Here is a 21,521-nt window from a genome sequence, read left to right as displayed (position 1 = left end):
TGGACTAGGTGGCCTCCAAAGAACAGTTCCAATCTGAATTACCCCATGACCCCATGTTCTTTTACACTATAGATTTCTCTCTTGAGCTGTGACACTTATTTTCTCTTTAAAAAAAAATATATATAACAACTGTTTCAAGTTTTGTGTTTCATTGCCACCAATAGCAGGAAAAAGCCTCACAAATCTGTATGACTTCGCAGGTAGTGAGTTATTTAATCACAAAAGTCAGATCATACCCTGCAATTACTTTGAAAGCAACCTCCTGGTATCTAAATTCTGGTATGTTCAGTGTCCTACTCACAACACCACAGGATAAGAGGCCTGTTTTTCTACTCCTTTTGGAGAAACTACCGAGCACAGCAAACCTAGAGTACACCATTTGATGCTTTAAACTGCCACAATATAAATTAAATGGGATGGATTTTCCTCCACTCCAAAAGAAAAAAAAAAAAAAAAAAAATCAAAAACCCCCCATTCCTCATCATCTGGTACAAACACAGCAAGAACAGAGCATTTAAAATTGTCAATAATTCCTTTAATTGAAAGTTTTCTTTGAATTTAAAAGCTAAAAATATATTATCTCCCTCATTCTGTGCCTACTAAGCAGTCTGAGCAAAGACTTAAAGCACCCTGGCTTGAGAGGATATTTGGGTTTTACTGCCGAGCCTGCTAAGGACTTCTCAAATCTCCCCCAAGCCAGGGACCCCGGGAACACAGCAGCATAAGCCTCGTGCAGCCGGTGGGGACGCGCCGGTGCAAACTCCAACACATGCTTACATTTCCACAAGATCAAAGGCTCAACTGCTCTGCTCTTCAGTTTACTGCAGTTATTCCTACCTCACAGTGACATCCTCAGCAGAGGGAGATGCTTGATGGAAAACTGGTTCACGTTAAAAAAAAAAATAGAAAAAAAGAAAACCCCCCCAGTTTTTGAGTAATTAACTTCAAATGGGATGACGTGACAGTTCAAAGCACTGTCGCTGCTAAGAGCATTACTTGCACACAGGAGGAAATCACTACCTAAAAAAACCTGAATATGTAAATGAAATGTAGCAATTTTGTCAAATTCAGAAGCAAAAACCACCCCTAAATATCGTGTTAATTTCTAATAATTGTTAATATTTTAACAGTTATCTGTGTACTCTTTGTCAGAACAGGTAAAATCAGAAGGCAGGAAAGCAAATTGAGCATGGAAGTGCTAAAGAAAAATCTGTACCTAAAGCAACAGCAGAAAACATCAGCTCTCACACATGCACAGGCCATGATGCAGACAGGCAGCTTTTATATAAAATACCATTTTCTGCTCTTCCTCTCTACAAATAATAAAAACAGTGCCTTTTTACTAACGGAAAAATGCAGTAACACAGATCCTGACTGGCCAGGACCCACAGGTTAAGTTTCCTTCATGTTGTTTGGTGATGTGTTTCCATTTCAATAAAATTATATTTTTATTTTTACATAAAAGCTGTTGAAAAGTGTGTCCAACCAACTTAGGACTTTTGTCCAGGCTGAGCCCCCCAGCTGCTCCTCATCAGACTCTCTTCCCCAGCTCCATTCCTTTTCTCTGGACACAATCCAGCCCCTCAATGACCTTGTCATGAGGGGCCCAAAAGTGAATGTAGCATTTGAAATGTGGCCTCACCCATGCCAAGTATATTATTTTAATTGCTTCCATGCCTAATTGGCACTATCTGGAAGTTCCCAGCAGCCAGGTGAGGTCATCATTCAGGCCATTGGGCTTGCAGCTGTACCTCCACCAAGCAGCACCAGACACAGGGGCCCACAGCTCTGCACTCTTCTCATGGCCAGTGACAATCAGGAAAGGCTAGCAGCATAAAAAAAAAAAAAAAATCCAACTTCTGAACATATACAACTAATAATCATTTTTCCTCACTGAAAACCCAGTACCCAGCTCTAGGTAGACTGGTTCTTTCAAATGAAGTGTGACAGGGTAAAAAAAAAAAAAAAAATTAAAAAAAAAAGGCAGTATTTAGTTCAACTAGGAAACATATGACAGATACAAGCTAAAGTTAATGCTAGGAAAGCTAAAATTTATCTTTACTAATCCCTCTCAATGGAAACAATAGGACAGAATTAAAAATGACAAAGTTAAGATGAGGGAGTACATTTGGGGGAGGTAGGAAAGGGAGACACAAGGAGGCCCATGAGGAAGGGCTGCTGCCACCTCACCTAGAAAACAGCAATTTATTTCCATCAGCTCTTTAGATCACTGTAATGACTTTTTCACATAGACAAGCATCAGAATTATTAATGTCAGTGGCTATTACCCAAGTATGCACACAATAAACAAGTTCAAGCATTTAAACTTCTGGGCTGATTTACACTTTAAGTCAGAAGTAGCAGTCATCTATACTGAAAGATCACAATCAAGTTAATCCCTTTAGTTTAGATCATTAAGGCATAAAAGTCCTCACTAGAGTTATATAAACGAAGATATTCACAGAAAAGAAATAAATATTTCCAAAACATGCTGCTCCTCTGCAACAGAAGAGAAAGTACTGCAGAAAGAATGGTGCTGGGTGAGAGACAGGACAGTGAAACTGCCCCAAGAGTGAATTTCACACTGTAGGGAGCAGTTGATTAATATTTTTGACAGTAACAGAATAAAGAGGGGCTGGGCTTAATCAAATTGCTGCTTTACAACCTAAATCTTATTAAATTTGTATCATAACTTTGTAATTGTGTATTAAAATGTGGCTCATGTTAGGCAGCAAATAGCTTTTAAGTAAATGCTTTGCTCTCTTTAGCAAGACAAATCTTCAACACCAACTTTAAATACCAAAGCTGTCTCTCACTCAAATGCTTTCAGGTTTGTTTTTCTTTCCTCCTGTTGTATTCAAAATATGCAGACTTGGATGCCTATAACTTGCACATAAACCTGAAATATGGCATTTAAATCCCTTCATTAAAAGCTAAGCACTCCAAGGGGCTGAAGACAAAAGCTGGAGCAAAGGCAACTACTCCCTCAACCAGGACCAAAGAGGATTTACTCCAAGAACCAAACCCAGAGCTTGGGGTGTCTCATTCTTGCATTTCCAAGGTGACACATTGCTGCTCTGTGATTTACCATGAGGTTGGTGAAGTTTCTTTGAGAAACCAAAACCAAGTGGCAAGCTTGGGTACAGGGGGGTACTCTCAAAACGCTCACAGCATCACTTTTCATCTTCTAAGACATAAATTCATGTGATCTTTGAACAACTATTTATTTCACACCAAACCAGATATCTCCCTAAAGCTTACCAATACAGCCTGCAGGCATATTTCTTAAATAAAAGTACTGAATCCTTGTATACTTAGAATTTGCATAGCAAAGGGATGAATCAACTATCACAGAAGTAGTAACACTGTACCAACTGCTCACCTCTTGCAGAACTAAAAATCCCCTGTTTACAGGGTTTAGGTGGGACTCTACAAAGTGCTTTTCCTCATGTTTCACAACTGTGAGGAATAATTTTCTTGCAGAATTCTGACAACTGCTGTTCAGGCTGTTCAATGCATCAGTTATGTTCATGGCATTTATACTTTGCATGTATAAAACTCTTTACTTGTAGATTTTATTTATTTCTGCCTAAAGGTTACTGGGATTCTACATCTCATGTCAATTAAATTACATCAGTAAGGCAATTATTTTGTTGGAATGTTCCAAATAACTTTTTGCACTAATTCTTGCTGCAAAAAAAAAAATTGTTTTTTGTTATAGAGATGCTTCAGTTTTAACAAATCTAGCAAACTATGGGATTTCCAGCAGCACCTAAATGATTAGTAAAAGAAATATAAGGTGCTACATAGGGCTACATTTGACAGAATTAAATCACTTTGCTGCTCTAAGTGCTCAGAAAATAAGTAGCTATATCTGAGAACAGGGAATGAATAAAAGGTGTGAATTCCGTACATTTGTTAGAGCAGAGGAGTAACTTTTTTTTTAACCAGAAGAACCAGAAACAAGTAAATAGTGGAGGAAAGTCCAGCAGGAAAGATTCTGCTCACGTGACCATTTGAGAAATATTTAAGGTTAAATTAATTTATTTTACGTTACGAGATCATAATTAAAGCTTTACAAAACCTACTAGCAGAGATTTACTGAGAAACTGTGATGGAGGCTACCAACATATGATACACTATCTCCTGTGATCTAAAAAAATTCTTATCTGCTACAGAACAGAAGTTAAATGCCAGTTGGCTTAAAATTTTCTAAGAAAAGGCTGTTTTCCAGAAAAACACGTGGCTGAAATAGGGCTGCTGTTAACCAAAGGCTTCTAAAAAATACACCAGGTCTGCTTCTGCCAGCCTCCCTCGAGCTGCACCTACTCACATGAGAACTCCCAGAACTGGGTTTACATGGAATCGTCTACGTGTCATATTATATATTTTGATGTATTATATAATATTCATTGCATAATAACATTGTCACCTGGTTTATGTTTACAAACAAGTATTATATACACATGCATATTCTTACATAAGATGATGAACAATACCTGTTCCAAACATGTCCCAGCTTTAGATTCGTTCTCCACACGAAGCTACCAGCACTGTCCCATGCAAACACTGGCACAATGGGATCTCCTAAACAGAGCCATGACAACTAATGGAATTACACCAAAATACTATGACCTATATTTATATTGGGGATAGTCTTACCACAGTTCTTAAACACTTGCTCTGCAGCTCAGGAATTAGCTGTATCTCCTCAGCCCTGCTACAGTATAATTTGTCATGTTGATATTTTGCCTTGCCTGGTGAAAAACTCCTCCCACTCTTATCCTCCACTGGAGGTAGCTCAGATTTAAATTGGCTTAAATACAGCTCAGGTAATATATAGTCCCATGATCTCTTTTTTCCCCCTAATATCTTATTATAACTCACCAAAACCAACTAGAAGGTCTTTAGGGTTCCTTCCAACCCAAATCATTTTGTAATTCTGTGAAAATAATTGTAATTAATATTAATAATTACGTTACTTCCTTCCATCCCCAAGTGGAAATTTATGGTTCTTTTGCTAAGCAGAAGTCAAACCTGATAACCCAGGGAGCTTTCATATGAAGACTTCACATGAACATCTTACAGATAAAAAAAGAAAAAGTTCTACTTCTTTGCCCCCAAATTCAGCTAATACAAGGCCACCCACCTGCTCACCACATCTCCAAGCACGGAATATTTGGCACAAGGAGGCTCTGCACAGACCCAGCTTTTACCTTATTTTTTACCAGTCTTGCTATATTTACAAGAATATCCAACAAAACATTAAGACTCCTGAAATAACAAAATGGTTAAACTTTAAGGAGCCTGCATGCATGTGCTTTAAAATATACATGGTAAAATTATACATCTAATTATATGTATACACACAGTACATATTTTTAAATGTATTACAAATTACACACACAAAAAACTACTCCTACCCTGCTGCTATTATCATTTACTTTTTATTTAAACCAAAGTTCTTACACCTGTGGTTTCAGGGAACACAGCACCAACACCCACTGTACCAGAATGCCAGGGAAAGTCAATTCTAGTCAAATATTTCCTTTTGACTGAAGTGCAAATCGCCTGAGCTGAATGTGTACAAACTAATTAGCAAAGCAGGTATCCCCAAGCTGTGAGCAACTTCTCACTCCTCAGGCTACCCAACAGCCAATACTTCACCACTTTTAATGACCATCATCCTACAAACAACCAAATCCTGCTCAGCCAACGAAATCTGAAGATTTTCAGAGACGTTCTTAATGTTCATTATTAATACTGAAGTGGAAGTTAGCACTTACAATATTTTGAAGAACTACCCCCACTTTTGTGCTGGAATCACCAGAGGTATGATCATGGTATGCAAATCCCATTGGATTAAATGCCCTCATCAAAACATCTTATAGGTACATTAAAAATTGAAAGGGCATAAACAACTCTGGCAGCTCGGAGCTCGAGTTGGTGATCTTCGCAATTCATAAACATCGACACTTGGGCAGGTTTGCAGGGGAATACAACTAATTATTATCTTTTGCTTAAGGGCATGTACAGTGAGCTCTGCAGGTACTGCCACTGCTTTTAGCCTAATGTATTGCCTCTTCAAGTCTTTCAGTATAAGAACTCGCTGCTGTTCTCTAAAGCATTTCCAGTGTTACCAAACTGCTTTATATTCAAAGAGAACACACTGAACCTTCTGAAAGATGTTGCTTAGGAAGAAGCAGCAGTTACAAAATGTACTTGCAAATAGTGATTTTATATTGTTTGCTAAGAGACAAAATCATGGAATGGTTTGGGTTGGAAGGGACCATAAAGTTCATCTCATTCCAACCCCTGCCATGGGCAGGGACACCTTCCACTACCCCAGCTTGCTCCAAGCCCCATCCAGCCGGGCTTGGGACACTGCCAGGGATCCAGGGGCAGCCACAGCTTCTCTGGGCACCCTGTGCCAGGGCCTCACTACTCTCCCAGGGAGGAATTCCTTCCCAATATCCCATCTCACCCTGTCCTCTCTCAGTGCAAATCCATTCCCCCTTGGTCACTCCATGCCCATGTAAATTGTCTCTCTCAATTTTGTTGGCTCCCTTCAGGTACTGGAAGTTCGCAATTATATCACCCTGAAGTTTCTCTTTTCCAGGCTGAACAATCCCAACTCTTAGCTTTTCCTTGTAGGAGATTCACTCCATCCCTCTAATCATGTTCACCTGTCAGTTAGCACACAGTTTTTTGACAAAAATGTCAATGCTTCATAAAACACAAAAAAGTGCAAGTCAGCAACTTTTTATGTAAGCAGCTTAACTTTTCAAAATTTTTAAAACATCTACCTCAATGACTGATTAAAAACAAAATCACCTTACAATTTATCCACTGTGAATTTATGCATTGATGGCACTAAAAAAAGCGGGTATTTTGGGACTGGAAAAAGGAGGTAAAGCATAATTATTCAAACTAGAAGATTCTTAAGTTCAACCATCCATGGTAAAGTGACCACCAAAATCCTAATCTTGAAATAACAGAGCAAAAATTGCCCCATAACACAACTGGGGAGAGAACACTATCCACCAGCACCACCAGTGTAGCTCTCTGAATACTCACCTCTGGGTTATTTCACTCCAATTTTTGATTAGCTGATATCAAGTTTTGAGGTGCACTTAGTCTCAAACTGTGGGGAATTTTAGCCATTCCAAAAAGATACTAAGAATCCTGTTTGCAATCCTATGAAAATGATCACTCCAGGCAATACTTTGGGTTCTTAACATTTCACTTCAATGCAGAATATGGCCCAAGTAAGACTAACTCAGTATTTTCCACTCAGAGCTGTAAACCCCACTTTCATTTCTTCATGTAAGGGATTGGTATGATTGGTAAGGAACAGTTTCACTACTACAAATAATGAGGCAGCAAATTATAGAAAATGAAAACTTCCTGAGCACACTAACAGCCTCTTCAAATACTATTTGTAATGTTTTTTCATTAACTATTTCCTCACTAAATGGCTTTTTGTTTTTAATTTAGCTTCACAGATATGCCAGGCTTCTAAATAAAACATCAGTTCAAAGACTGAAGACATTTTACACGTGGTTTACAGCTAATGAATTCCCAAAGTTGAAAGAAAACATTGCAAAGAAGTTAGTTAAAAACAGTAGTGAGATTCTGCAAATAGATTCAAGTCTTCAAAAGAAAATCAGTCACTGCATGCAGCTTTAAAGCAGGTCTTTCAAGTTAGGATTAAACTAAACCTTTATTTAGTGAAATGACACTAAATAAAAACAGTACAAAAAGACATAAGTGTAAAAACAATAACAATCATCCTCAAATACCCTGGGTTTGGTACAAGAATCTCTACAGGTTCCAACAGCTCTGCTTGCAAGTGTGAGTTGGGGGCTCTGCTCATTTAGGTTGTGTTTTCATGACTTGACTAGATATGCTTATTGAAAATAAATAGAACAATCACTTCTTTGTGATGGGGAGCAGCAGCAGGTGGAAGAGAGGCCCACACTTTAATTACTGGCAAAATAACACACAAGGTTAAGCCAAAACTTCTTAGTATGTATTGCAATAACACTTGATACATTGTTATCTCTGATGCCCAAATTAATGTTTTCTATTTGTTCCTTGACCACAGAATGGTTTGGGTGGGAATGGACTTTAAAGATCATCTTGTTCCAAATCTCCTGCCATGGGCACGGACACCTTCCACTATGCCAGGCTGCTCCAAAAGCCCCATCCCTCCTGGCCTTGAACACTCCCAGGGATGGGGCAGCCACAGCTTCTCTGGGCAAGCTGTTCCAGCAGGTTTTTGCAAATCACTTCAGATGGAGACATCATTTTGGGTAAAGCAGAGCTGAACACAGGTCAGTAAGAGCAGGATGTATCACTAATACTCAGTGGCAGTTAACGCACCAGGTCTTTCCAAACAGCAAGACAAAGCTCTAAGCACAGGGAGCAACAGTATCTGAGAGAGTTTTAGCTGGCAGAGATTAAAAAAAACTCAGAAAAAAGCTTTAGCAACCAAGATAAAGATTTTCAGAAACACACTGATGCTGCTGCCATCTGCAAATCCCTGCCAGAGCATCCACAGTACCTGGGCCGACTCTCTCTAGGTGTGTTTGCATATCTGTGAAACAACACACCTTCCCTTCTGTGTCTGCAGACCCATCCTTTGATCATGAATATAAAACAGCAGCAATCCTTACAAAGGAATGATAATAGCTCACTGCTTTGATACCTATGGCAACATGACTAAAAACAAGCAATTCAAAGAAACAACTAATTCAGTTTAGAGTTATGAAGTTATGAGCTTTTTCTTTTCCTGTGGGCTTTAAGTTATCTGCAAAGCTCTTTCATCCAATTTTGTAAAGAAGTGTAAGTAGCCATTCTGAATTGATTATTACAACTTCAGGATGAGTGACACTTGACTGAAAGAGTAAAAGGATGTCAATCTCCTTTGTTTTCATTTTCAAAGAAGGAACAGGAAAATGTTCTTCTCCCTGCACGCTCTTCTACGCAAAAAAGAAAGCTACAGACTCTGGTTTTGGCCCATGGTCTTGGAGTCCATTCTCCCTCCACTAATGACTAATACATAGAATAATAGGCAAAATTCTTCAGCAGTCTGGACAAAGCAAGCTGAACAAAAAGTGTTATTTTACTAAAATAAACTTGATCCTGCACACAGAATGTCTGCAGGCCCAATTCACCTGTAATCTATAATTTTCCAATGCACAGAAGTTACCAAAATACCATATGGCTGTTCTTTACTGCAGCAATTCAATACCTTCAAGAATGCAGGCATTCACTCAATTTTTTTTTCTTTTTCTTTCTAAAATTTATGTTTGGTCCCAGCAACTCATCTTGTGCCATAAAACGTTTATGGTTTCAACTTGTATGGAAGAGTCCAGCAGCCTTCAGAGATCAAAGGGTCATTCTCACTGTCAAAACTGGAAGTTTCACAATGATAACTTCATTTTCATTACAGCTTCACAAAAGATATAGAAAGACAACTCTTTCAGCTGCCAATAGCCTTACAGACTAAAAACATGCAACCCCAACCAGAAAGTTTTTGCTGACCACAGAACACACAATTAGGTCTTGTCAAATGCTTTCAGTACCATAGAATAACTTATGCATTTTTAAGACTGTAAATAAATTGCCAAAAAGCTACATGACAAAACACAGCTTGTCTGCATAAAAAGTTTAAAAAAAAACCAACCCACCTTTATCTTCTTTCAGTACAGCAGATGAAAGCATATTTTAAGTCATTATTTCCTCTTTAGGCTTCCCCCTCTAGATGCAGGGAGGGGTTTTAGTTTCCATTCTAACCTGAGATGAACCAGTCAGCCCAGAAAGCTCATTCAGTGCTTCAAAACTATCACATTCTAAAATTCAGGGTTTGTTCCACAACTTTGATGCTCCAGGTGAGCCAGGATCAAGAGTTCTGCACAGACTTTAACTCAGTGAGAATATTGCTTCCTACAGATCCACACCCCTATTCTGCTACGGGGTCTCTAAGCCAGTAAAAGTTAAATAACCATAAGTGAAGGGATGTATATAAATAAAAATACACATTTTAATATAAAGTACATATTTTGAAGACTTTGAGCCCATCCCTAAGCAATATTTTTGAATTGTTTGTAAGTGTGCCCGTAAGACATGCTTAGAATTGCTCTGCTATATGAACATATTCATGAAAAATTAAAAAATAAACCCCCCCCAAACAATAAAAGATACAAGACAAAATTGGTATTTTAAGATTTAGTTCTGCAAGAAGTATTCTGACTACACCAGGGTCCTACCAAGCATGTTGTCCCAGCTGAACTGGCAGGTTCCAGCTAGCACCCATCCAGCTGCTGTTCCCTAGCAAACATCTGAGTAACTACCCCTGCATTGTCTCATTAACAAAAACAAGAATTAAGACAGTGTCACCAAATACGCTGAAACAGTGAGTTAATGAGATTACACACTGGAAATCACCTAAAAATAATTATTAGCTGTTTACCAGAATCCTGTGCAATTTCCAGTAGATAATATTCAAATTTAAGTTGTCAGAAAAAAAAACCCTATCAGCCTATGTATAAACAGATATGAGTACAAACCATGCACCATCTCAAGGTCTGCACTTGCCTCTTCTTCTGCATGGGGGAAAGTGTGAGAAAGGGTTCTCATTATAGTCTCTGAAGCACACTCACAGAAGCAACCACACGATTCAAGTGTCTGTGCTCCTTCCTGACTGCTGCTGTTTGAACACAGGATATTGTTGTGCTTTGCACTAAGACATGTACCTCAGATTTTAAAGTGCTGGTGTTTTCATAATTCAGGAAAAAAAAAAGCTTCCAGCAGTAATAACCTACAGAGCAATAGAAGACTTCAAAATATCAGAATAATTTGGATTGGAAGGGACCTTCAAGAACATCTTGTTCCAAATCCCTGCCATGGGCAGGGGATCTTTCCACTACCCCAGGGTGCTCCAAGCCCCATTCAACATGGCCTTGGACACTTCCATGGATCCAGGGGCAGCCACAGCTTCTCTGGGCAACCTGTCCAAGGGCCTCATTGCCCTCCCAGGGAAGAATTTCTTCCTTTCCTGGTTTTAAATTAAGCTTCATCATTTGTAAGCCTCCAATAATTTTGAAAAATTATGTAGGCTGACACCAACCCTCTATTTTTTTTTACCCTTAACAGTAACACTTGGGTACCAAAGCCTACGCATGGAAATCAGTAACATTTATGGAGCCACTTAACTGCACACTGTAGCATAAAACAAGTCACAGATGAACAAGTTGTGTTTACCTACCCAGAATATACCTGGAATAATGAGATACTGGAAGTTGGTCACCTCCAAGGGCAGCACTGGTGGTCTCCACCTGATCTCCACTCACCCCAAAGAACACCCATCTGCCCTCAGGCTCGTGATTGCTTTATGTGTGCTCAAGGTATTTCAGTGTCTGTGCTCCACACCAGAGGAAATTGTGCATAATTAAAGTATTCCAGAAAAAGTACTCGGGTAACTTTGAGCTCCAGTTTCAGAGGAGAAGGTGAAAGTTTCATGGAGTTGCAATGAGACTTGGGCACCTGAATATTTAAACCATTTCTGACAATGGCAGTTCAAAGACTCAAAGTTTTGAAAACCTTATCCTATATAATGCAAATCACAGATGGCTGGACATTAGGAGGAATTCAAAATGCACAATTTTTACAGTTTGTGGTAAAAAAATTACACAATATGTAATATTTGTGTGAACTGAATTTCTTTTTTTCTCTCATCACATCAAGTTCTCTCACTTGGGAGAGGGAGGGAGGGAGGGAGGGAGAGAGAGATACTGTTCTTCCCACATGAGGCTGTTTATCCCCAGCTCAGGACAGGGGTGTCCTTCATGGCCCCTTCCACCTGCTGACACACACCAGAACACAACACTCCTTTATGGTTCTGTGACTGTCATCTCTGCCCAACTCCTGAGGCTACTTCTGTGCAAGAAGCAGTGTCAGAGGCATCACAGCTCTGGCAAAATTCCCCATCGAGAAAGCACTGTGGTGGTTGTAAGCAATTTAAGAAAGAAGGAAGGGCCTGGAGTTTGTTGCTTACTCCTGTATCTCAAACTTAATTAAATTTGAAACATGGCAGAAATTAGGACACAAACAAATAATTAAAACATTAATCATAAATGAATTCACAGCTTAAAAATATAGAGTCCTTGGCATGGATTTCATGTGAGTAGCTGAAAGTCTGTTATTTCCTGTAGCACCTACTCTTCTGTTAAATGCAGTACAGGTTGCCTGATGAATTCAGAAGTTACTGGAAAAGAAAGGGGAGAGAAGGAATGGCACTGACACACCCTATGTCACACCAGCTTGTTTCCTTAAACAGACCACACTTAGAGCGGTTTTAGAGGCACATTTCAACTTGAAGATACAACCAAATTTATTAATTCTCAGTGTGAGGAAAACTAATTTTTCACACCAAAAGTATAAAAAATACAATCTCAATTCACTGCTGACTACAATTAGTTTGAACATATATTGACGGGGGGGGGGGGGGGGCGGAGAGGCAGTGGGGTGTTAAATAAATATATACCTGAATGGCCAAATATTTTTGGTCATCTCTTCCTACTCTGCTGTAGGTCCCAGCTGTCATTTAGGTCTGTCACTCTTTTACAGCCACATGAAGCCAGTCTACTTGAATTACAGGTGCAGCCTAATTGTTAACAGACACATGTCATTCATGATCTTAACATCTCCCACCTCTGCTGCAACCACATGAATCCAGGCTTTGATTAAAAAGGAGAAAACCAGAAATCAAACATGTTGCTAATTGTGTCTCAAAGGAAAGATTCCTTTGACTCCCAAAGCCTGCAACCTTGTCACACTTACCAAACACTGGAAGCACAATGTGAACCGTGCCATCATTTCAGGGCAAGCAGAGTAAAAAATCATTAGTAGGCATCTACTAACACCAAGAATTCCAAACCCATCAAGCCTCTCAAACAGGGAACTCTCTCCCCTTTTCATCTAACAAACACATCATATTTATCAGAAGCATTATTACCTGCATCCAAAAATGGGAGCAGTGAAATACCAGGCGGTGCTGCTTCAGAGGTTTTCACCAAAGCAGTTTGGGAATCTTGGCTATGGATCTCAGTGGTGAGCAGTACCTCTTCCAATCCATCCTATCTGCTCCAGTCCAATGGACAGCTGGCAATGTGCAATTTTCCTGATTGTAGTAGAGTTCTTTAATCTAAACAGAGTTGGGGGGAGAAAGGAAAAGATAGTTTAAGCTCATCTGGTCTAACTTTCTAACTGTTTTAGGTTTAGAAGAGACTAAATGTTGTCCAGAGAGGTTGTGGTCTCCCAGTCCCTGGAAATGCTCAAGACCAGCCCTGGATGGAGCTTGGAACAACCTGGTCTAGTGAAAGGTGTCCCTGCCTGTGGCAGGGGGTTGGAATTGGATGATCTTTAAGGTCCCTTCCAACCCAAACCATTCAGTGATTCTGTGAAGAAGTTCCATCCAAATACTGCCCAATACTACATCATACAAATATTTATCCCAAATACCTTCTGTAGTCTAACAACATCAGTGAAGACAGATCAAATAAAGGCAACAGACAGGTGACCCCCCTTCTGGATCTCCAGAGAACAACCAGTCCAAACCCTCTGCTCAAACCAGAGAACAGGAGGGCCCCCAGGACCACCTCCAGTTCTGAGCATCTCCATAGATGGAGCCTCTGAGGCGCAACTTTAGTCACTCACAGCAAAAAACTTCTCATTTTGTCAGAATTTCCTCTATTTCAGTTTGTGCCCCTGAGCCCACTCATCTCAAGGCTGAACCGTCCTAGCTCTCTCTGCCTCTCCTCGTGTCACCCCTGCATTCGCACAGTGGGGTTTCCCAACCTGTTTTCTCTACCAGCTACAGTTTTACTGTATTTTGATGACTGAACTACATGACTAACTGCAGATGTGTTTCTCCAGTATTCTTTGCATCATCTGAAAAATAAAGCAGCAAAAATTAAATCACTAATGAAATTGCTGATTAAGTGGGCCATAAACACATTGGAGAACTAGAAGATGCAGGCCTTTCTCATCTCATTAAAATTACTTTAAGAAACAGGGCATTTTTAATCTTTTCTGTCTCAGCTACATATAACCTAAGTTTTTATATCAAAATAGTGCATTGCAAAGACTTAATGCTTCAAAAGAAATTAGTTAAACATAGCAGTAAAGGCCACACATGCAATCCTACTAAAAAAAAAAAATCAGCTTTGTCTCACAAATCCTTCTATCACAAAACCGTAGTGACCAGCATTTTTTTTTTTTTTTTTTTTTTTAGCTTTTAAGCTTTCACTGATGGAAGTCCAAGTTAACCTTTACTTTATTTTGTCCTGGGCTAAATCCACTGTGACATCCTTTTTGCCCTTTTAAATACAGAAATTTCTTGGAAGGCTTCCAGTACTTTGAAATAAACACATTTACAAGATATGCAACAATTAACATGAGTGGCTCTAGAGGCTCCTGAGACAGCTCTGAAGTCCCTATGATGTGATGTCCAGATATGTTTATATAACTTTTTTTATTTAATAGTTAATTTCAGAAATCACTCCTTTACCATCTTTAGCAAAGTGGGTGTGAACTTTCTACTCCAAACAAAAAATGATATGGGAAAGGAGAAACAATATGAAAAAAGCAAAATGACATTAAAAAGGCACAAAAATGACATTAAAGCAGTACAAGTTTATGCTTAATGATGTCTAAAGAGCAAGCTGACTTTGAGGCACACTGAAAATGACCATTTCACCCTGTAGCTGGTTGTGTTGGAGCCAGGGGAGCAACTGCATTAGACACAAAGATCAGAAGATTGTGATGTTTATGCACCTACAAGTTGACATCTGCCCACTTCTCAATCACAAGTCCCACTACATGTTTCTACTTATTTCTCAAAATTACAAGGCTTAATACGCTTTTACTTCAATTTTCACGGAAGAACTTGACATTCTCAACAGCAGCAGATCTGTGAGAGTTTCCAGTCCAAGCTTCCAAAGAGATAAAGCAGATATAGGATGAGAACATATTTTTCAAAACAGATACAAACTGGCCAAGTCTGAGGTCTTTTACTCTTGGAAACTATGGGAACAAGTTAAAACAGCTCCTCAATCACCTGCAATTATCTTCAAAAGTTTCTGGAAGTCAGAAAAGCTCATAAAACAATGAAGTGCCAGCAGAGAGCTTGAACTCCAAGAAAGATTAGCAATTAAGTTATAAATTAGTTTCTTTTTTTTTTACTATCTTTTTTAATGTATGATTAAGTCAGGAACGATTCAAAAAAGTTTCATCCTACCTGAAAACAAGGGATGAATAATTCTAAGGATCTCTTCCAAATAAATTTTTATATTTATTATTATTGGAACCACAGTACAAAATGGAAAAAAATGGATGAAAAGATGCTTCCACATCAGTGAAGCAGCACAGAGATCCCAGACTGCTTTTTCCATGCTGAACATCAATGAAGAATAAAAAAAATTCAGAAGTAACTCTGAGTAGAATCCAGGTAACAGTCCCAATTCCCTACACAGGCTCTTGTGCAAAGAGACATTGCTCAGCCCTGTGTTTTTAAAACATATGGATTTTAAGAAGTTATCTGGGAAGTAGTCAAATAGAATTTTTCTTTAATAGCGACATACACACTGTGGCTCTTCAGTTCAGCCAACTGGCAGAAACATTAAACCCCCAAACTTTTATCGTTTTTACAACATGAAGAAGTTATTTTTTTATATTTCATGCCTTTAAGAAGTACAACTAAACAGAGCACTACTATAATTTTCTAATTATATTTTCGCAAGTTTTTAATGTCATAATTTAAATTATGAACTCTTTATTTCAAGATGATTAATTAGAATATGTTCCATTTGGGGAACAAGAGTTCAATATCCCACCATCAATTAAACAAAACGCACTCCTTTAGCTTAAGATTTAAAACCAAAATGCAGCCAAAAAAGTTTCTTCCTTGTATCTGTCAGATCACAAAAGCATCCAATACAGCAGGATAAGGTTGCCAGAAAAGCCTAGCACTTTCAAAACCATATTATTTAGTGCAGTGGCATAGCGCTGAAGCTGCACCAGAAATGACACCGAGCGTAGGACAGTAAGCCTTTTTGCCAATGAATTTTCTTGTAAAGTCAACAATTATAATTTATTCTGATCCTTTGTGTCATCATATTAGTAGTTATTTTTCTGCAATCCCAGAGCAGCAACAAATAATGCCATAGAAGAGGACTGATATAATTACAGGCTGAAAAAGATAGGCCAGCACCCTTACACTCAAAACTACCCTCTGTGGCTCCTTCATACCCCATATGTTGCTAATAAAACTGTTTGAATCATACCTAGGAGACAGTTTTACTGATATTGTATCAGGTCCCTGGGTTCTTTGTATGAGATACGATGTCACCAGCACTATAACTATGCAAATTCTGTGATACAGGATCCCACTGGACACAATATTACATACGTAATTCGCAGTATGAAACTGGGCATTAACAATAATTCTACTGTTATATAAATGAAACCACTATGTTTATTGAAAAGCTTGCCACACTACAACAAAATCAAATTTAAAAAGCAATAAAGAGCAACTGATGTGCTCATAGCAAAGATGGCAACATTGGTATTTTTCCCCAAACAATGTAAATTTTGCTTTGTGTCCACATGACAGTGCTTTACAGAAACTTTTAGCAGTGACACTAAGCAAATGCAACCCCATCAACAATAATAATGACTTGAAATAGGAACCTACAGAACCCCACTTTAAGAAACAACCACATGATGTTCAGCAAGAATCACTGTATTCACTTACAAATGGGATTCTCAGTTTCTGCTACTAATCATGAAATAAATGAAAAAGTCTAAGAACTGCAGCAGTAAGAAACCAACAGCTTGGGGATATCAACACACGTCGTGCTGAAGCACCTCAGAAAAATCATCCTGTGGTCAGAAAACACCTGTGCTCCAACCCTGCATCAGATCTCTGTGTGACCTCAGGCAAACAAGGCTTCATCCCAGCTGGCATCAAGTGAAATAAGGTCCCTCATCTTTTTTCCTGCTTAACTCTGAGGCCACTGCTTTACACACACCACATACACCTGAAAAAAGGCAGGTCAGAGATCTTCAGAGCAGTGTTGGTATAGACAGGTGCAATGAGAAAACCTGACAGCACAGGCAGCTTGGTGCACATTCCTCTTAGCCATGTTTCCAGTGATCTCTTCCCTCCACTATTAATTTATTGGTTTGCTGCAGGTGGGGAATGCTAGAGCTTGTAAGGAGTCTATTTTTGAAAGAAATCAGAAAAAAGGTAACAAGCTGGCATGATAAAGTGAGTTTGGTAAAGAGCCAGACTGAGGAGGTAAAAGGATGCTATTTTGCCAAGGTGCCATGGGAATTATTAAATCAGATAATTTTGTAAGATAAATTGTACAGTAAATTTGTATTGTAAATTGTCTAATACATACAGGGAAAAATCACAGCTCAGTATTCCCTGGTATTGTTTTTAATGGCTTCAACTACAGCTAGAAAACAAATGACACACAGCACAAGTAGCTAAGGAGTCTCACTCTGAGGTGCTCCTACTCTAGCTAATGGAAGAAAAACAGAGTTGTAACCAGGCACTTGGTAAGAAAGATGAAGAACTGATTTATTCCTGTCACTTGTGTGCTTCCACTACAGTGGCAGTTTAAGCAGTAACTTCTAAAGTTTTCCACCACTCTCTGTGCAATACAAGAGCCATAACAGTTTTATCCTGTTTTAAAATCAATAAATAGCAGCTTAGGTGACATCTGACAAGGCAGAAAGCTCACACTTCTTCCCATGAACATTCTGCCCTCTGGTATTGCTGCTACATTTTACCATCATGCAGTTCAGAGAGAATTATATACCTATTTCCAAAGTTTGAAAAAACAACCCCCTCCTTCCCAAATATGGCCCAAAGCTGTTATGAAGCAACTTATTTTTAGAAAAAGCACTTATGCAGATACTTAATTTTAATTAATAGTCTCACTGACTTCAACATTTGCACAGCAAGACAACTCCACACTTCAATTAAAGCCTGCACAGAAATGCTGTGCTGATTCATGGCCAAAAGCATGACAGGAACATCATTATATAAAATGCTCATAAAATTTAAAGAAAAAAATGTAACAGGAACCTCACCTTTAAACAGAACATTAAACACTCTCTAAACCTCACAGCTTGAGCAGAACTTGCAGGCTGCTGAATATGTGAATGCTAGGGGTAAGATGCATTCAATGAAATTATTTCAGAGTGGGTGAAAGAATTTTGGGGACAGATCTTAAGTGGAAACTACAGCAGGCCCAGGTCTCCATCCCTGGTATCTGCCATCTGCCATGGCTGGGTTTCCAGGACTGAAACATTCTTTACCAGGAAAGTGGAGGCAGCTGCACCTTTACTTCTGATCTTTTTCCATTGTTCACACAGCACATAAATGTATTTCTATCAATAACCAATATTTCTATCAATATCAAATAATTATACCCAGGCCAGTTCAATCAGATTATTCTGGGCATCTTCAGGAGACATTCACTTCCAGTGAAGAGTCACTCTGAGCTGCAATTTTGCTTTTTATAATATACCTATAATAAATCTAATTTTGAAATAATATGATACCTAAGAAACACAAAGCTTTATTTTCACTGTCTATGTAATATCATAAATTAAGCTTTACTTTTTAGGCAGAATCCATAAAGAGAATTGGCAACAATTTTTTGTTACAATACTCTGGTCCTGTTTATAATCAAAACTGTGGCACCTGATGGCCTGTGACTCAGAATTTTAGAATTGAAAAAAAAAACCCAGAAGAACAGAACAGGTAACAGAACTCAAGTAATAAACAGATAGAAAAAAGCAGGTAAAAAATGAACACCCTGAGTGTTTTCCTACGGGAGTAATTTCTTCCCAGGATATCCACTTGTCTCCAGCTCAGCACTAGCCTTGCCAGCCTGCCCACACATGAGCTAAAATAAAGCCCAGCCAGACCTGCCTTGGCTCTGCAGAGCACCAGCTTGTGCATTTCCCCAACCGTTTCACACCTAATTTACAGAGTACATTTATCCATCCCCATATCGCTGAGATCTAACCTGGAGAGTGACTAGAATCAGAATCACTTAATTGATTAACACTTAAGTGAGATGCAGAAAGCAAACAGAACACACTGGAAGACTTTCTGAAAATGCATTATTTTTATTCTGACTCCATTAAGCAGCCCAGCACTTTTGATGGATTAATGAAAGAACTATCAAGAAATAATACAGAGGAGGAATGCTGAGAACATGCCAACACATGATGAAGTGCAGACACCTTTCTAGTAGTAATGAGTCAAGCCAGGATGTTCAGAGAACTACAGGGACATGTGAACTTGCCCACTTGATCAGTCACAGAGTTCATTTGATTTTTATGAAACAGCATTTTGGTAATTCCTCTCTGGATCACAGACTCTAGTACTCATCAATTTACAACACAGTCATTATTCCCACAAAACTCACAACACATTTTTTCACACAGAAAAGTCTACTAAACATTCAGAACTGAAAACATTCACCTTCAAATTAATACCAAAAAAGCAGTCAATGAGCATATGTATACAAGTAAGGATTATTTCCACAAACCTTGTGAAGCAAGACACAACGTTTCATTTAAAGCAGGAACTGAAGACAAGCCCAGGAAGAGTAGGAGTAAATAAGTTTCTAAACAAACAACTTACAGAGATGCTTTTTAACAGGACCAGACAAAACATTCCTTACAGTTGCACTTACAAGCCAAGGCTGACCTCAGGCACCACACTGGGTATGGATGAGAACCTACGTGGATACTGACCTTAATAATACTACAGGAGCAAATTTTGCATAGGGGAGACTTGCTGTTGAACAAATGTTTTCCAATGTATTAAGCACAGAGAAGCTTTTTTTCTGCATCAAGAACCACACGTCACATTCCTTAAACTATTTCTTTTCTTGACCAAATACACTGTGGACAACCCAGAGAGGATGCCCCTCGGTGTTCCTCTTTGAGGTTCCCATCTGCAGTTTCCACTAACAATGAAAATACATGAATTTCCCCCCCCCCCCCCTCAAAAATCAGTCAAGTGCAAAAAAAATATTCTAAGTGTTTAGAGACCATCAACACTAAGGTCTGATGGAGTTTTTTACTGATGTTAAATCAAGTGCCACAGAGCCCACACTAATGCAAAAACAGGGAGAGCTGAGGATGACAAGCAGCAGGAATGGCTGTGTAAGATGCATGAGAATCCTGGAACCAAAATAGTGACTGGTCTAATTTAACACAAAAGGAAATAAACACTAATTCCACACTTACCAGGCCTTCCTAGATCTACTTATGCATAAAGGAGATGAGATATATTTAACTGTGTATACCAACATCAATCACAGGTGAGGAACTTCACTTGTGACCCTGAAACATCTGCAGCTCCTCTCAACAGGGATAACGTTAAGGCCATAATTCCAAGCAGAATCACTGTCCAGCCAGACACAGAATGATGCAGGACTGTTCACTTGCATCACACCACAGTCCAGACATTTTCTCCACTTACTCCTGGACCTTTTCACCCACTCAGGAGTGAACAGACAAGGGGAAGGGAGCCGGCCCACAAAAATAATAATGGTCCACATCTCAAAACCCAAACTGTAAATCATCTCCCTGATCATAATGAAATGAACCAAAAGTTTAATAAGACTGGTCACATTTTTCTTTGTCCTCCATAGATTAAAGAACAATTAAGAGGCTGGAAGCTGAAAAGTGACTTAAGCTAAAGTTACACAATTGTATAACAAATTCATTTGGCCACAGGAAAGCATTTACATATTTAACACAGGCTATTTTAAATAGATTTATATTGGCCTAAAAATAGCATCTCGAATAGATTATTATTGCAGTAAAACACTTGCTTTATACCTGAGTAACAAGATCACCAAAAGTAAAAACCCCCCACACACCCCATGCAGAATGTGCAGGCTCTTAATCATTTCTCTCTCTCTGCCTCAAACTCCAAGTTACAGAGCTTTAGAACAGCATATTCAATTAAATAAAATTCAGACTATAATTTTCTAATATTTTCTTTACAGTTAAATACAACACTGGCCAATGCTTACCAGGTTACAATGCTAAGCAATTCAAGTAATAATCCCAATGATAAGTGTGCAATCGAATGCCCATTTGCCTTGATTTATATGAACCGTCATATATAAGCCTCATGCACCCATTTTAAGTCACTGGGAAAGATCGTATTTTTCCTGATCTGAATCAGTGCTCAGTCTGAACTTAGGCACTTCATTTTGGGTTTTTTTGCATTAACCAGAATCAGTCTTCGCACATAGTGGAAGATGCCTGGGGCTGCACAGCGCTCTGCAATCTCAGCAACTGGCCCTATCATTCCCTGTGATAGTTATGCTGAAAAAAATAAGATCAACCAAATTTCCAACTGCCCTTCCAACTGCGGGAGAAGCAGATCAGCCTGTTCTTTACTTCTGAAG

The 21,521-nt window shown here is 38.9% G+C and overlaps 1 protein-coding gene across 10 annotated transcripts in view; it reads right to left on the bottom strand.

The window, feature by feature from the left end:
• The window catches only part of GTDC1 (glycosyltransferase like domain containing 1), a 172,534-nt gene that overhangs the window by 136,157 nt on the left and 14,856 nt on the right, over window positions 1-21,521 (bottom strand). For 7 of the 10 annotated variants that reach the window (XM_039554862.1, XM_039554866.1, XM_039554867.1 and 4 more), the window contains one exon: window positions 13,022-13,210. The exons of 2 other annotated variants lie outside the window; for them this stretch is intronic. The gene's annotated coding sequence lies outside the window, so the exon portion shown is untranslated. Of the gene's footprint in view, window positions 1-12,550; window positions 12,671-13,021; window positions 13,211-21,521 lie in introns of all 10 variants that reach the window. One more of the 10 variants, XM_039554864.1, reaches the window with a different exon arrangement.

The sequence above is a fragment of the Corvus cornix genome, chromosome 7, assembly GCF_000738735.6.
Source record: "Corvus cornix cornix isolate S_Up_H32 chromosome 7, ASM73873v5, whole genome shotgun sequence".
Taxonomy (NCBI): domain Eukaryota; kingdom Metazoa; phylum Chordata; class Aves; order Passeriformes; family Corvidae; genus Corvus; species Corvus cornix.
The sequence above is the reverse complement of the archived record's forward strand: the minus strand, read 5'-3'. Positions and strand labels throughout refer to the sequence as shown.